The 16,510-nt window shown below is 42.4% G+C and overlaps 1 protein-coding gene across 3 annotated transcripts in view; it reads right to left on the reverse strand.

Moving 5' to 3' along the window:
* Positions 1–16,510, reverse strand: part of cdkal1 (CDK5 regulatory subunit associated protein 1-like 1) — a 616,294-nt gene that overhangs the window by 395,037 nt on the left and 204,747 nt on the right. The gene's annotated exons all lie outside the window — the stretch shown is intronic.

Below are 16,510 nucleotides of genomic sequence, written 5' to 3' on the forward strand. Positions count from 1 at the left end.
GACTCCCACAGCTACCTAGACTACACCTCCTCCCACCCTGCCCCCTGTAAAAACGCCATCCCATATTCACAATTCCTTCGTCTCCACCGCATCTGCTCCCAGGAGGACCAGTTCCAAAACCCTACAACCCAGATGGCCTCCTTCTTCAAGGACCGCAATTTCCCGCCAGACGTAGTCGACGATGCCCTCCACCGCATCTCTTCCACTTCCCGCTCCTCCGCCCTTGATCCCCGCCCCTCCAACCGCCACCAGGACAGAACCCCACTGGTTCTCACCTACCACCCCACCAACCTCCATATACATCGTATCATCCGCCATCATTTCCGCCACCTCCAAAAGGACCCCACCACCAAGGATATTTTCCCTCCCCTCCCCTATCAGCGTTCCGAAAAGACCACTCCCTCCATGACTTCCTCGTCAGGTCCACACCCCCACCAACCCAACCTCCATTCCCGGCACCTTCCCCTGCAACCGCAAGAAATGCAAAACTTGCGCCCACACCTCCCCCCTTACTTCCCTCCAAGGCCCCAAGGGACACTTCCATATCCGCCACAAATTCACCTGCACCTCCACACACATCATCTATTGCATCCGCTGCACCCGATGTAGCCTCCTCTATATTGGGGAGACAGGCCGTCTACTTGCGGAACATTTCAGAGAACACCTCTGGGACACCCGGACCAACCAACCCAACCACCCCGTAGCCCAACACTTTAACTCCCTCTCCCACTCCACCAAGGACATGCAGGTCCTTGGACTCCTCCATCGCCAGACCATGGCAACACGACGGTTGGAGGAAGAGCGCCTCATCTTCTGCCTGGGAACCCTCCAACCACAAGGGATGAACTCAGATTTCTCCAGTTTCCTCATTTCCCCTCCTCCCACCTTGTCTCAGTCAAATTCCTCGAACTCAGCACCGCCTTCCTAACCTGCAATCTTCTTCCTGACCTCTCTGCCCCCACCCCACTCCGGCCTATCACCCTCACCTTGACCTCCCTCCACCTATCGCAATTCCAATGGCCCTCCACCAAGTCCCTCCTCCCTACCTTTTTTCTTAGCCTGCTGGACACACTTTCCTCATTCCTGAAGAAGGGCTTATGCCCGAAACGCCGATTCTCCTGTTCCTTGGATGCTGCCGGACCTGCTGCGCTTTTCCAGCAACACATTTTCAGCTCTGATCTCCAGCATCTGCAGACCTCACTTTCTCCCCATACAAAGAGAAAGGCTTATCATCGCCTTCTAAAATAAGCACAAAGCTGTTTGTATGCAGTTATACCAAACTACTGCAGGAAATTCAAGCAAAGTAATTAACATCTATACACTGTAAACAAGTGATTCCAACAGAGAGAAGGGACCATTCTTCTGGAACTTTGTACTAGAATCCTAACAACATACTGTGAGCCCTTACTTCAACATTAAGGATTAATTTAGGTCAAGCAAGCTGGCCTGTCTCACAGAGATCAATGATAATAAAGCCGAGTTAATTCTAATTTGTAAAAGTTTACTACTTTGATATCTGTTTTTTTTTATGAAGGTGAAGCTGAAATCAAATGAAAAATGCTATGCTGTAAATTCCAGATATCTGAGAGAGAATAAATAACATTCATTTTAAACTCACAACAGGTGCTGTTGAAAATCTTGAATTTGGGTCTGCATTATATATATATATATTATAATAAAGGATGCAGCTGTTTCATCATAAAAGATATTGATTGTGCATAGTAAGGAAACATACGTTCTGATCATGCCAGTATGCTTCAATATACAAAACTGATACTAAATTTGGAAAACAATTTATTTTGGAAAATTGTACGAATATGAAACAGAAAATACACTTTCATTGACTTTTAATTTCAAAAATATACTTTATTCATAGAAAGAAATCTTTGGTACATGTACAGTTAATGGAGCCATTCAGATCTATACTCTTGTTACTTACAGGGAACAAATGAAGTCTTTGATGTTCACCATACTCTATATTTACTATCAACCTCTTGGGCATTTAGCTGAGGAGTCAGCTGGGCCCAATTACTGAATGAACCCGCTAATCTTCAGCAGAAGGACCTTACACAGCGATCTTTCCTCACTGTGCCTTGGCGGCAGCTACCCAAGCTTTAGGAAAACAAACATGGAGACACATCACGCAGAAGATTTAACACTACATATGTTTATGCTGGCAATTTTAACACCCATTTTAAAGATTATAAGGTTACCAATGTCCATTCAGTAACCGTCCAATCACTAGGAGGACTGTTTGCATCCCCATGGTGTGGGCGAACTGTTGGACCCTCGCAGGGCTGAGGTAGCTGTCCAGTTCTTCCTGGGGGCATTTCCCAGGTGTGGTGTCATCGGGGTGAGAACAAGGTCAGAAGAGTCCAATTCTGGGTCTGACAGAGGGATTGTCAGAGGATCGCAGCTCACAGGTGCCTGGATTGGGGTGCAGTGGTACCCCTGGTTCTCACCAGGTGGGGACTGGGCTTAACCAGTCCCCTCAGAGGGTCTGTCATTTCCATGTTTTGGTGGGGGGTCACCTTGACCTTCAGAGTCACCTTGACCTGCTTCTTACTGGTTCAGGTTCCAAAGGGGTGTACGACATCAGTGCTGTCTACTTCAAGCTGCATGTGCCTTCCCAGGAAAGTCAGGACATCAGCTGCTGAGATGTGTGGATTGTACGTATGTACCAGGCTCCTCTGTGCAGGGAGAACACACAATGGCTTCGCAGACAGATGGAGAAGGAGGCCTCACCTTCTTTCTCCTCAAATACCTTTAGGACACTCTCACATTGCTTCACACGCCTGAAGATCACATCGAAATATTTTTTAATTTCAAAAATATACTTTATTCATAAAATATTTTGATGGTCTGTACAGTTGATCATGCCATACATACGTAAACATTTGCATACAGAGATCAGAATTTATCATTCATATATACAGGTCTGTACGTTTATCAATCATATATCCATATATTTAGTTTAGGCGTCAGCAGAGCCCAAATGACTGCGTGGGCCCCCTGTTCTTCTCAGACAGGCAAATGTAACTTGGTGGTCTTTCCCCACCGCGCCTTGGCGGCAGCTGCCCCAAGCTTCAGCACGATCCTCAACATTCCCTGGACTTTGGAATGGTACAGTCTGCAACACTCCTTCAGCTGGAAGATCAACTGCCCAGAGAGCGTCCTTCACCAAGATGATGATCCTCCAGGCACAGTTGATGTTTGTCTCAGTGTGCGTCCCGGGGAACAGACCGTAGAGCACAGAGTTCCATGTCACGGCGCTGATCGGGACGAACCTCGACAAACACCACTGCATTCCTCTCCAGACTACTTCTGCGTAGGCACATTCCAGAAGGAGGTGTGTGACAATATCGTCCCTCCCGCAGCCGCTTCGAGGGTGTGGTGAAAGGGTTAAAATTATGTCCCAATACATGTGTGAATCTAACCGGAATGGAGGTGTTGCTTAGTCCCGTGTGAATCTTATTACACACCTCCCCGTGTGAATCTTCTTATCTGTATGTAACCAGAATGGAATGTGTTTTTTAGCCTTGCTCTGCTGTTCACATGAATGTTTATATCAGCTGGAAAAGTCTCCAGTTCGGTGAGTCTGCTCCGGGGTTACGTTTAACCGCCGAGCGTGGGTTGTTGGCAACCGCTCTACGAGAACTGACGGCTCCCAGTTCCGGTAACATGTAGAGTGAGTATAAGCCAGACCCGTTGTAAGATGAGACCTGGTTGTGGCGACACTGCGGGGAATAAAATGCTCATATTCTAGCAGACTCGCCTCTTGGTCGTTTGTTCTGTGTCAGACTACTCTCCTACGAACCTGACCTTGAGAATTTTTTAAAACAGAGGGCAGCGTGCGGTGCGGCTGAGAGTCCGGGCGTACATAAAGGATCTCACAGGCAAAACCCTTCTCACCACCAGCCAAGCCATGTCTTGGTGCTTGTTGGAAAAGTTCTGGTGATGAGGCATTCTGCCAAATGACTTTGACAGTCTGCTCAGGAAACCGCTCGATAGGAACCGCCCTCTCCTTTTCCCGAAGGGTCTCAAGGACACTATGTGCTGACCACTTCCTGATGGACTTGTGGTTAAAGGTGTTTTTCTTCATAAACTGCTCCACGAAGGACAGGTGATACAGAACAGTCCAACTACTTGGAGCGATCCGCGGCAGCGAGGCCAGGCCCATCCTTCACAACACCGGGGACAGGTAGAACCTCAGTACGTAGTGACACTTGGTGTTTGCGTACCGGGGATCCACGCACAGCTTGATGCAGCCACACACAAAGGTGGCCATCAGGGTAAGGGTGGCATTGGGTGTATTTTTTCCCCCGTTGCCCAGATCTTTATACATCAAGTCCCTTTGGACCCGGTCCATATTTGACCTCCATATAAATTGGAAGATGGCCCGGGTGACTGCAGCGGCACAGGTTCTGGGAATAGGCCAGACCTGTGCCACGTATAACAGCAATGACAGTGCCTCACATCTGCTGACCAGGTTTTTTTCCGCGATGGAGAGCGACCGTAGTTTCCATCTGTCCAGTTTCTGCCTCACTTTGCTGATACGCTCCTCCCAAGACTTGGCGCACGCCCCAGCCCCCCCAAACCAAGTACCCAGCACCTTCAGGTGGTCGGTCCTGACGGTGACGGGGATCGAGGATTGGTCGCTCCACTTCCCGAAGAGCATGGCCTCGCTCTTGCTTGGTTTACCTTGGCCCCTGAGGCCCGTTCGAACTGGTTACATATGCACGTGAGTCTGTGCACGGACAGCGGATTCGAGCAGATAATGGCGACGTCATCCACGTACAGGGAGGCCTTAACCTGCAGGCCCCTGCTGCCAGGAATAGTCACCCCTCTCAGGCTCGCATCCTTCCTGATGGACTCGGCAAATAGCTTTATGCAGCACACAAACAAGGCGGAAGAGAGAGGGCAGCCCTGCCTGATTCCAGACCTGACTGGGAAGCTATCTGATTCCCACTCATTGATTGAGACTACACTGACAATGTTGGTGTAGAGCAGTCTGACCCAATTGTAGATTCCCTCCTCAAAGCCCATTTTGGAGAGAACATCTCTCATATACGTCTGTGATATCCTGTCAAAGGCTTTCTCCTGGTCCAGGCTGATCTGGCAGATGTCCAACCCTCTGTCCTGCACATAGGCGATTGTACCCCTGAGGAGTGCGAGACTCTCAGCGATCTTCCTGCCCGGTACAGCACAGGTCGAAATATCCATCAATGGGGAAATCCTGCAGGCAGTAGATTTCTCATCACCACCACAGGATATTTTGGAGTTGGACAGCAACAACGTAGGTCAAAAAAGGGGATGAGATCCTAAAAGTGGAGTTGGGAGGCAAGTTGAAAAGTACAACCTCAAAGGTACAATCTCAGGATTGCTGCCAGTGCCACATGCTAGTCAGAGTACAAATAGCAGGATTTATTGGGTGAATATGTGGCTGGGGAGATGGTGCAAGAGGGAGGGATTCAAATTCCTTGGACATTGGGACTGGTTCTGGGGGAGGTGGGACAATTATAAGCTGGATGGATTGCACCTGGGCAGGACTGCAACTGAGATCTGGAAGAAAGTTTGCTAGTGCATTTGGGGAGAGTTTAAACTAAAATGGCAGGAGATGGGAACCTATACAGGCAGACAGAACAGAGGGAAACAAGGGCAAGAACAAAAGATAGAATGGGATAAAAGAAAAGTGAAACCAGAGAATAAGGGCAAGAATCAAAAAGGGCCACAAGTGAAAAATAATGTAAATGGGCTTAAGAATGTTTTTTAAAAAAAGACAAAAAATTACAGAGACATGGCTGCAGTGTGACCTCAATATCCACAGGGTATTCAGTTATTAGCACTGACAGGCAAAAAATAAAAGGAGTTAGGGCAGCATCGCTGGTTAAAGAATATTAGCTCGAGTGATGAGGAGTCTGAATGGATACAGTTTAGAAACACAGAGAGACAGAAAACCATACAGGTGATTGCATATAGATTCCCATAGTAGCAACATTCGGGAAGGCATCAAATAAGAAATTAAATACACAAGCAATAAAGGTCGAGTTGTAATTATGAGGTATCTTGAATTTGCATATTAGCTGGGCAAATTGAATCAGTAACAATATCACAGACGAGGAATTCCTTAAGTGTTTGCAAGATTGCTTTCTGGAGCAATACGTTGTAGAACCAACTGGAGAACAGGCCATTCTAGATTGGGTATTGTGTAATGTGAAAGGAATAACTGATTATCTTAATCCAGGAGGCCTCTTGGCACAAAGTGCGCATAATATGATAAAATTCTTCAATGAGATGAAGAGTGACGAAGTTGATTCTAAGACTCCAGTCCTGCGTCAAAATAAAGGAAACTACAGTGGGGTAAAAGGCACAAGCTGGCTATGGTATACTGGGAATGTTACTTAAAAGGATAGCGCAGGATAAGCAATGGTGGACATTGAAAGAAGGCATGGAGAAACTGCAATAATTTTTGATACCTGTTTGGCACAACAATAAAAAGGAAAGGTGGCCCAACCATGGTTAATAAGGCAAATTAGACATTAAATCCAAGGAAGGACATATAAATTTAGACAAAAAAAGCAGTAGAGCTGAGGTTTGGGAGCAGTTTATAAGTCAGCAAAGAAGGATAAAGGGATTGATTAAGTAAGAGAAAATAGAATATCAGATTAAGATTGTGGAAAACATACAAACTGACTGCAAAAGCTTCTACAGGTATGTGAATAGAAAATTATTCATGAATGCAATGTTGGTCCCTTACAATCAGGATTTTTTTTTAGAGCAGGTCAACGTACTTTGGTTCTGACTTCACAAAGGAGAACACAATATTCGGGAATATAGATTTTAGTGAGAGGGAGGAAATGAAGGAAATCAGTGTTACGGGGGAAATGGTGTTGGGGAAATTGATGGGATTAATGGTCGATAAATCCCCAAAGCCCAGTATATACATCCCAAAGTAGTGAACGAAGAGGCATTGGTGGTCATCCTTCAAAATTCTACAGACTCTGGAACAGTTCCCATGGATTGCAGGGTTGTTAATGTAACCTACTATTAAAAAAAAGAGATAAAGAGAATACTGAGAATTATAGACTGGTTCGCTGGATATTGGTTGCAGGGAAAATGCTGGAGAGCATTATAGAAAATACAGTAGTCGAGCATTTGTTACATGGTGACAGGATTGGACAGAATCGGTTTGGATTTATGAAAGGGAAATCATGCTTGTCAAATCGAGTGGAGTTTTATAAGAATGTAAGTAGTAGGGTTGAAAAGAGGGAGTCAGTGTATATGGTTGACTTGGACTTTAAGGAGACTTTTGATGAAGTCCCACAGATGAGATTATCATGGAAAACTAAAGCAGATTCAACTTGGCATAGCGTACTAACATTGATAGAGTACTAGTTGGCACTGAAAACAGAATAGGAATAAAAGGGCAGAGATCAAAGTACCACAGGGATGAGTGCTTGGACACTAGCTCTTCAAAATATATATTAATGATTTAGATGAGGGAAATAAATGTAATATCTCCAAGTTTTCAGATACACAAATCTGGGTAGTAAGGTGAGATTTGAGGAGGGTGCAGTGATGCTTCAGAACAATTTGGACAAGTTGATTAAGGGGTAACATGCATGGCCAATCAGTATAATGTGGAATAATCCACTTTGGTAACAAAACAGAAAGGTGGATTTATTGTCTGAATAGACTGGCAATAGATTGGGAAAGGGGGATGTGCAAGACCTGGGTTGCTTTGTACAAAATTCACAGAAACTAATCATGCAGGTGCAGCAAGCAGTGAAGAAGGCAAATGGTATGTTGACCTTCATAGTGAGATAATTTAAGAACAAGAGCAGAAGGTCTTGCTATAACTGTACATGGTCTTGGTGAGACCACACTTGGAGTACTGTATGTAGTTTTGGTCTCCTTCTGTAGGGAAGGATGTTCTGGCAATGGAAGGATTGCAATAAATGTCTATCAGACTGATTCCTGCAATGACAGCACTTTTGTATGAAGAGCGATTGTGTCAGTGAGGACTGTATTCACTGGAGTTTAGAAGGATGAAGAAGGAATTATCATAGAAACCTATAAAATTCTCGCAGGACTGAGAGTCATAGAGATGTACAGCATGGAAACAGACCCTGAAGTCCAACTCGTCCCTACCCACCAAATATCCTAAATTAGTCTAATCTCATTTGCCAAAACTTGGTCCATATCCCTCTAAACGCTTCCTATTCACATACCCATCCAGATGTTGTAATTATACCAGCCTCCATAACTTCCTCTGGCAGCTTATTCCATATATGCACCACCCTTTGCATGAAAAAGTTGCCCCTTAGGTCCCTTTTACATCTTTCCCCTCTCACCCTAAATCTATGCCCTCTAGTTTTGGACCCCCCCACCCCAGGAAAAAGATCTTGTCTATTTACCAGATCCATGCCCCTCATGATTTTATAAACCTCAATAAGGTCACTCCCTCAGCCTCTGACATTCTTGGGAAAACAGTCCCAGCCTATTCAGCCTCTCCCTGTAGCTCAAAACCTCGAACCCTGACAATATCTTTGCAGATCTTTTCTGAATACTTTCAAGTTTCATAACATCCTTCCTATAGGAGAGAGACTAGAATTGCAAACAATACTCAAAAACAAAATCCTGTACAGCTGTAACATGACTTCCCATCTTCTATACTCAATGCTCTGATCAATAAAGGAAAACATACCGAATGCCTTCTTCACTATTCTATTACCTGTGATTCCACATTCAAGGAACTATATCCTTTCAAGGACCTTGAACCTGCACTCCATGGTCTCTTTGTTCAGCAACAATGTCCAGAACCTTACCATTAAGCATATAGGTCCTGCCCTGATTTGCCTTTCCAAAATGCAGCATCTCACATTTATCGAAATTAAACTCCATCTGCCACTCCTCGGCCCATTGTCTCATCTGGGACTTGACAGGCTAAAATACAGGATGTTCCTGATGCCGGTGGTTACAGTCAAAGGAGAAGAGGTAGACCATTTAGGACTGAGAGGAGGATAAATTTCCTCTCACGAGTGATGAACCTAGGTACTTTACTATCACAGAGGCTGAAACATCAAATGTTTTCAAGAAGGAATTAGATACAGCTCTTGGGACTAAAAAGATCAAAGGGTATGGATAGAAATTGACAACAAAGTACTCAGCTGGATGATCAGCCTTGATCTTACTGATTGTGCAGCAGGTTCAAAAGTCTGAATTGGCTTACTCCTTTTTTCTGTAGTTAATGGTCCATTTCTACTAGCATTTCATGCCAAGTTTGTAACCTGAAATTTTGTACAAGCCTTCTTCTTTATGACAGCATATTATGTTCTCCATTTTGGACAATACCCTCTCGGCATTGCACGCCAGTTTCTGACAACCATCTGATTGCTTCTGAAATATCACTAACTCTGCAGCTGTAGCATTAGAATGTGAAATGGTTGGAAAGGGCAGATCATTGTAGGCCCAGACTTCTGTGGACTTTAAATTGTACTGATTTTTTGGAGGACGTCCTTTTGATGCAGGTACCCACACCATTCTTGCAACATCTTCAGAAGTTGTCTCAAGAGTTCAGTCATAATTGCCTAATGACATAAGAATTCTGCTAACTGGTTGACCATCCTTAAAAATCATTAATTACAAACATATAAATGAGAAGCAGGAGTATGCCATTCAGCACCTCATACCTGCTTCAATTTTCAACGATATCTAGGTTGATCTGATTGTGACCCCGAATTCACAGTTCTACCTATCCCTTCGAACTTCACCCCCTTGCTTATTGAGAATCTAAGTCTACCTTAAAAATATTCAACCACTCCATTTCATCACTTTTTCAGGAAGAGAGTTCCAAAGACACTGAGGGAACACATTTCACCTCACCTCTGTTTTTAAGTGCACGACCCCTGGGTTTTAAACATTGACTACTAGTTTGAGATTCTGCCATAAAAGGAAACATCCTCGTCACATCTATCAAGATCTTGTATGTATCAGTCAAATTATGTATTAGGCTTCTAAATGCCAGTCAATAGAACACTAGTCTTCCAATCATTCCTTATTTGACAACTCATTCCAAGTATTAATTCAGTATATCTTTCTAACTGTTTCCAATAAATTTGTATTTTCTTTTCAATAAGGTGACCAATATTGTGCACAGCATTCAAGATATGGTCTCATCTGTGCCCTTTTATCCCAAGCATAACCCGAATTAGCTAGAATTGAATTGAATTAGCTTAATTGACATATGTACTCAAATAGGAGCACAGTGAAAAGTTTACAAGCCACCACTTATGGCGCCATCTTAGATACAAAGTACCTCGGTACAGATTCTTCAGTACAAGTTCTTAGGAAGATAGAATTAGAAAAGTTAATCAATAAGAAGTCCAGCATTACAGATCGTAGGAACAAATTAGAAAGTAGAGAAATATAAAAGTTCAGAACTACAGTCCTTCCAACCCAGTCCATGCTGGGTCTTGATCACACTGGGCCTTGACTCGAGACAGCGCTGGGCTTCACCTCAAGGCTCACAAGGCTGGGAGACCACTCTGGAATCATCTCGAGGCTAAAAGTCCACCGAGGCCACATTGGGCTGAAAGACTGCTGACCGGGCTGCCAAGAGACCACCACGCTGTGTCAGGACATCACCACTTCGTGCCGGGGGACTGCAATGCCGGGCTGAGAGACTGCCATACCAGGTCGAAAGACCACCACGCCATTAGCTGCAGCAAGGCAATAGCTAAGAAGTTGCATTATTTGATGACCTGTGTTTTATGTAGGTCCTTTCCTTGGCCAACTGAACTTCTTACTTCAGTTTATTTGCTTCCTCAAAGGTTTTATCAAACAGTTAGCCTCCAAAGCTCACAGTCATCAACAACATCTCCCAATTGTCCGTGCAAATGACTCCAAAATTCATATCTCGCTTCGAAGTGTCTTATAGCTGAGGTATGAACATCGAGGTTGTCACCTAGAGGCTAACTGGTCTTCACAGCTGTCATCAATTTGATCAACAAGGTTAAGCTAGCACAGACACTTATTGAGTAAGCTATGAACATACGCTAATGGAATTAACATACTCCAGGACCTCTGAGATCATGACTTTTCTGCCAAGAGATACTGAAGGTACATCGGAGATAGTGAACATGGAAACTGTTCAAAATCTTTGCCTGCTGAGTAAGTGCTGTTCAAGTCAGTTCACTGTTCTATAATGCAGAGACAGACAGGCTTGGTAGGTTCTCAGCTTGATGTTCTCAGGCAAAATGTTGTTGCTTTACAAAATCTTATTCAGCTTGGATAGAACAGCTGCAGCTTTTGTGATGCAGGTATTGATTTCAGCAGACAGACAGCTTCATAATGACTAGGCTCCACAATCACCAGTAATCGACCATTTCTAGTGTCATGTTGTTATTGCTAATAGGTGTGGCATGGCAATGTCTTGGACCATTTGTCTCCTTGATACTGATAGTCAGGCCAAACTTCTTACAAACCGGAGAGTCTGTCCATTTGGTGATGAAGTTGTTTCTCATTACGAGATGTTGGTATGGCATTGTTCGTATACAGCAACTCTCGGATTAGCATTGGTGCACCTTCGTCTAGGACCTCGTAAGCTTTCTATCAGTCCTGGTATGATGACAGACACCATCCATACATGATTTGAAGGAATGTGACAACAAAGAGAATATGCCAAAAAGTATCGGCACCAGAACCGAATCCTGTTTTGCTCCATTGCGGTTCTCAAATTTTCCCGATATTGCTCTATCATAACTGACCTCTCCCATCATTTTGTTATGGAACAGATCACAATTAACAGCTTCAGTGGGCCAGCAAACATCTCCAACAGCTTAAACCAAATACCTCTGCTTACATGGTTGAGTGCTTTGGTGAGATTAATGAATTGTGGTAAACGTATTCTGCTTGGATCGTTGTCTGGCAAAAACAACATGGGAAACCATTTTTTGCACAACACTCAGCAGGAGATGCCACAATATTTATTGCAATGACTGTGGTCACTCTTGTTTTTGTATAGTATTACAATCTGTGTGTCATATATTGTGGAATACCAGTTCTTCCTCCTGCAGGTACACAGAGGATCGTGAAAGATCTAAAGGAGTGCTGGTTTCCTGTGCTTGATTATTTCAGACAGTATGGCATTACAACAGGGAACCTTTTTCATGGCAAGCAGGTCTTAAAGTCATCTTGTATGGAAACAGGCCCTTTGGTCCAACACGTGGACGTGGACCAGACATTCTAATCTGGCCTAGTCTCATTTGCCAGCATTTGGCCCATAACCCGCTAAACCATTTCTAGTCATATACCCATCCAGATGCCTTTTAAATGCTGTAGTTGTATCTGCTTCCACCACTTATCTGTCAGCTTGTTCTAAACATGCACCATCCTCTGTTTGGAAAAGTTACCCCTCAGGTCCTTTTTAAATCTTTCCCCCTCAGCTTAAACCTATGCTCTCCCATTTTGGATTATTCAGTCTTGCTTATTAATTTCATTTCAACCTCCTTAAAAATTGGCCAGCAGATCCTCACTCCTCTTTCTACTGATGTCATTTGTATCAAAAATGAATAAACATTTCTGGCTGTTCACCATCACTCTTCACAATGTTCTTCAGTTGCTCCTTGAGCCGGGATTTGATAGAGAAGCAGATCACTCCTGAGTCATACTGCAGTTGCAGAAACATGCCTTAATTATTGAATTTCCTATCACTTCAGCCTTTCTAAACTTCCTACTATACGCTCCACACGCTGAACACCTGAGCCACTCTCAGGGCCATGGACTTTGCTCCAGCTTTACTCCTCAGAGGAAGCATCACCTCCCAAATTATATTAAACACTGGATACAGCTAGAGAGCAAGATGCACTCAGCTGTATGCAATACTTGCATTTTTCCAAAATTCTTTCATGGATACAAACTTCTGAGGAATTTATAATTTTAAGGAGTTTGGGGTGCAGTTCTGAAGAGTGGGGTGATAATAGATTTTTGGAATATAACTGGTTTACCTCCTGAAGCACTATGCAGAAATTGGAATTCTACAGTGAATTACCAAAGTCTGTGAATTACAATACTCAAATCATGCATGAAATGTTCTCCACTTCTCTTGTTGAACTTCTAAGGAAGCATTTGTTTCCCATCCTTATTAACTTTTCAGAAGGTGGTGCTAAGCCACTTTCTTGAACTGCTGCAGTTCATCTGGCATAGGTATACTTACAATGCTATTAACAGAGTTCCAGTGACAGTGAAGGAACCATAATATAGTTCCATGTCAAGATATTGCGTGACCTGGACAGGAACCACAGTTGGTGCTTTTCAAATGCTTCCATTGTTTTTCTAGTTGGTAGAGATCACAGCTTTTAGACAGTGTTGAAACAAGTTTGGCAAGTTATAGCAGCACATACTGCAGATGATATACACTGATGCAGTTGTGCGCTAGTGGTGGAGTGAATGTTTAAGGTGGTGGGTAGGTTGCCAATCAAGTCGGCTGCTTTGTCCTAAATAGTGAGGAGCTTCTCAGATGTTGTTAGAGTCACGTTCAACAAGAGAAGTGGAGAATATTCCATGCATGATTTGAGTATTGTAATTCACAAACAGACTTTGGTATCTCATAGTGTGACAGATTTAGTGAGAAAGCATTCATCATAAATACACCCTAAGAATTTAAAAAAGGAAATGTTCCTAAGTTATGACTTGGAGAACGAGTACATCTGCACAATGGTTCAAACTGCCCACTTTACCTGCAAATTTACATTTTTCGCATAAAGACAGTAACTTTCTTCTCACTGGTTGAAATGCAAATTATGCAAAAGAATCTTGCAAAAAATCTTTTTGAAGTTATGGAAATGTTTAGAGATGGAAGAAGTGTATAAGGATACTTCTTCTGCTTCTACTCAACCATACCTTGTAGTGCTATTCTATCTGCTCAATAGAAAACTGTGAACATTAAGGACCTACTCCTTTAGGTGTATAATGGAAATAGATGCCTATCTTACTCTCATTCTCTGTCCTTAATATTGAAAGACAGGAATTAAATACAAGGTATTTCTTAGAATATAACCAGAGCCTTCAAAATATACATTGTGACACATCAAGTGGCAAAAATTAAGAAGTGCTGAGTCCTGCACAGACAGGAAATCTGAATAGTGAAAGCCTGGCAAGTCCTTGTTCTTGAAGCACTGTCTTTATAAAGACAGCAATGAAATGTATTTATTAACTCGCAAACAGAGCAGATATATGGGAACCAGTAGATATGTTGTATTTGAACTTCCAGAAAAACTTCAACAGGGTACCTCACAAAAGGTTAAGTCATAAAATAAATGCCAGTGTTGGAGGTAGTGTATTGCCATGGATAGAGAATTGGCCCATAGAAAGACAACAGTGACTGGAGAGAAGGAATTCTTTTTCAGGTTGGTCAGCTATGACATGTGGGTTCTGCAAGGATCAGTGATGGCACTTCAACTGTTTGCAATATACTGTATAATATTGACCTGTAGGAAGGAAGTGAATGTACTGTAGCCAAATTTGCAGATGACACTAAGATAGGTGACACAAACGGTTTACAGATAGACATGATAGCTTAAGGTAGTTGGCAAGAATTGGAAAATGGAATATAATTTGAGAAAATGCAAAGTTCTTCAATTTGGTAGTGAGAACAGAGTATTATTTAAATGGAAAAAAACTGCAAAGAGTCAACCCAAAAGAACTTAGGGGTACTCCTGCATGAAACAAAGAAAGCAAACACACAGTTGCAACAGGTCATCATGAAGATTAATAGAATGATGGTCTTTATTTCAAAAGAGTTGAAGCTTAAGAGTAGTGAAATCTTACTAGAACTGTACATGGTACTGAGAGATCACATCTGGAGTTCCATGAGCAGTTTTGATGCTCTTAAGGAAATATATCATTTCATTGGAAGCAAGTCAGAGAAGGTTCATAGGATGATTCTTGGTATGGAGGGATTATCTTATGAGCAAGTCTAAACAGATTGGGACTCTACCCTTGAACTTCAGAAGAATGAGAGGTAAATTAATTGAATGTTGGATCAGTCATGATCCTATTGAAAGGCGAAGTAGTCTTGAGGGGCCAAACATCTTCACCCTGTTTCTTTTTTTATGGTCTTACAGAAAGTGCTTACTCATTAGGAACTACTGTGAAGAACTAGTAATATTCAATGCAATTTCATTTCTCACATTTATTGACCATTTTAAAAACAAATCTTGCACAATACACGCATTTTTAAAATTTATCAAGAAGCAGGCTGATTTTTGTCACTGTCCTTCATCAGGGTTAATCATATACAATTAAAAACAGACAACAGGATATCTGATCAAGAAAATGACTTTTCATAGTGTTTTGCGATATGATAGAAAAGGCTTTTAATTCATTTAATTAGGCTGAAGTTTGCTGGATTAAATTTGACTTTGTATGTATTCAAACTTACATAAACATTATACAGGAGTCTAATTGACTTTGCAAAAAAAAATCTCTATTCTGGTCTTATTTGTACCAATTCCCTAAAATCATTCTTTAAAAGAGAAACTTCAGGAGCTGCAGACTTGGACTCTTTCCAACTCCACCCTAAGGTAACACTGCCCTACAAACAGCAGCTGTTTACACTTACCTGAAGTAAAGCAGATGCAGAAAAATAGTTAAGCAATTTCACACCTGTCGCACTGACCACTGCTCAGGTAAATCAATATAGTGTAACCTTTGTCTGCCTGTCAATGATAGCAGATATTCAGTGCAAGGCCAATAGGCCTCTCCTCCTTCACCAGCACAACCTCTGCTCTATCAAGATTATTCGATGACAAATTGATTTTAGTGAACCTAGTTGGCAAGTGTATTACTACAGTGTCAGAAAGCTCCATTGGTTAGAAATATAATACTATCTCCTCCATATAGTCTGCAAACACCCATAGAATATGATTTTTGATAATGACAAATAACTGTTCTTGGTTATCAGGTTTTCATTGAGTACCAACTAACACTCAAACTAACTTTCCTTCTAAGGCAGTCTGAAGCCTATGCATGAGACATCCTCTAAACATACCAACAACTATGCTGAAATGGAGGCTTTACATTCAAAAACAACAAATGTTCAGAGAATCAGACTGTCCAATTCTGGAGACATGAAATTGACAGATTAATCACATCACATAATACATTTTTCCAATGTTTCCTTTAGAGCCATGTTTCCACAAAAACTAAAGACTACATAAGCATCTTTAACCTAACAAAAGCATTCCACGTCATTCGGATGAGAATCCCTACTTGAAGTGATTTTCAACTGAAATGTTAACATAAAAATGATGCCAGACTTTTGAACCCAATGGCCTTTATAAAGGAAAATATTTTAGGAAACAAGAAATTTCTGAAAAAAAAAGCTTGTAGGCAAGTAGCTAGTTAGTGCTTAGATTTATTAAACAAATCTCTCAACAAGTAGGTTGTCAAAAAAGAGAAATTAGCTTTTTAATTAGAGCGAGATGTTCCTGAGAGCTGCCAACTATGA

This window comes from Chiloscyllium plagiosum, unplaced genomic scaffold (assembly GCF_037043375.1).
Source record: "Chiloscyllium plagiosum isolate Xiang-an unplaced genomic scaffold, Cpla_swu_hap1 HiC_scaffold_34, whole genome shotgun sequence".
NCBI classification, from domain to species: Eukaryota; Metazoa; Chordata; class Chondrichthyes; order Orectolobiformes; family Hemiscylliidae; genus Chiloscyllium; species Chiloscyllium plagiosum.